Source organism: Monopterus albus, unplaced genomic scaffold (assembly GCF_001952655.1).
Source record: "Monopterus albus unplaced genomic scaffold, M_albus_1.0 scaffold381.1, whole genome shotgun sequence".
Classification (NCBI taxonomy): Eukaryota; Metazoa; Chordata; class Actinopteri; order Synbranchiformes; family Synbranchidae; genus Monopterus; species Monopterus albus.
Genome location: NW_018128261.1, coordinates 200,903 through 202,840, shown reverse-complemented (window position 1 = coordinate 202,840; position 1,938 = coordinate 200,903).

The following is a 1,938-nucleotide window of genomic DNA, read 5'->3' as shown; positions in this document are numbered from 1 at the left end:
CAGAGGGGAGGAGTTCGAACAGATTGTGTCCAGGGTGTGAGGGGTCTGCAGTGATCCTCTCCGCCCTCCTTTTGATTCGTGAGGTGTATAGGTCCTCCATGGTGGGCAGGCTCACACCAATGACCTTTTCTGCAGTCCTAATTGTCCACTGAACTCTGTACTTGTCCTGTTTGGTTGTGGAGCCAAACCAGATAGTGATGGAGGTGCAGAGAACAGACTCTATGATTCCTCTGTAGAACTGTATCAGCAGCTCCTGGGGTAGGTCAAACTTCCTGAGCTGGCGCAGGAAGTACATCCTCTGCTGTGCCTTCTTGATGATGGTCCTGATATTGGATGTCCACTTCAGGTCCTGGGAGATATTGGAGCTGGCAGTGCTGCCAAGTATGGTGAGGAGGGCTAAGGTCCACTGTCATGTCCACTGTTTTGAGCATGTTCAGCTCCAGGTTGTTGTAGCTACACCACAGGACCAGCTGCTCAACCTCCCATCTGTAGACTGACTCATCGCCATCTCGGATGAGACCAATGACCGTTGTATCATCAGCAAACTTAAGGAGCTTAACAGAGGGGTTCTTCAAGATGCAGTTGTTGGTGTAGAGTGAAAACAGCAGAGGGGAGAGCACACATTCCTGGGGGGCACCTGTGCTTAATGTCTGAGTGCTGGATGTGGTTTTCCACAGCCTCACCTGCTGCTCCTCTGACTCTCCTGGTTACAACAGTTCGCCTGTCTACTCATCTGTTCACCCTGGTCCTCCTGGTTCCTGCCACTCATCTGTCTGCTTAGTGGCCCATCCTGGTTTTCTCAGCTTCCACAGCTCAGCCCTGGTTTGGTCACCTGTTAACTTTGTCCACTTATCTGTCCACTATTTGCAATAAAGACACGTATTTAGTAGCACCTGAGCCTGCACCTTGAGTCCTCTTTTTCACCCTCTATCTCTCACCTCCTGGTGAGGGACACCCCATCATAACAGATCCACTCCAAACTTGTTGAATGCCTCACCCATTGTCTGGCCCTTTTGGAAGATGCCCAGCATTGTCTTATATCGATGCACCACCTCTGGTTCTTAGTTAGTGAACCATCAAGCAAAAAACAAAACAAAGCAAAAAAAACAAAAAACTGAATAAGAATGAGAATAAGCTCACTTGAATAATGTATGGCAGAGACATATCAGCTTAAACAAAGACCCTGGGAAATGACAATATGATCAATGCTGATGGAGGCTTGTACATCCAAAATACAAAGCTTCTCTACAAGATTCCCCACATCATTGTCCTGACGCTAAGTCATTCACTTTAAGTATTATTTAATCTAAATGTTTATTTTATAAGAGGTCTCCTAATTTGTAATGATTAAGATTGTGTTACTGTAGGTGGCAAGTGACTAATCAGTAGGTGCTGGCACCAAAAACAAATGATTAAACTAGCAATTAACAGTATGTGGAGATCATTTGTACACAACTTTTTAATTTTTAAAAACACATACTGCAAGAAGACAAATGCAAGTCAAAGTCCATCTGGCTAAGGCTTGGTTTAGATTTAGAGGTTCTGTCAAACGTATAGCCCACCTACAACCATTATGTTCTGTCAGTGTTGAATCTCAATTTTGGCAATCTGACAGTATTACCTCTCTTTTTTACACCATATCCTAGGATACAGTGGGGCAAATAAGTATTTGATACACTGCTTTTCCAGTTTTCCCACTTACAGAGAATGGACAGATCTGTAATTTTCATCATCGTAGGTACACCTCAACTGAGAGAGTCAGAAGCTACAAAAAAAAAAATCAGAAAATCACAGATTTTTAAATTTATTTCCATTTTATTGCATGAAATAAGTATTTGATACAATAGAAAGGTAGAACTTAATATCTGGTACCGAAACCTTTGTTTTCAAGTACAGAGGTCAGATGTTTCCTGTAGTTCTTGACCAGGTTTGCACACA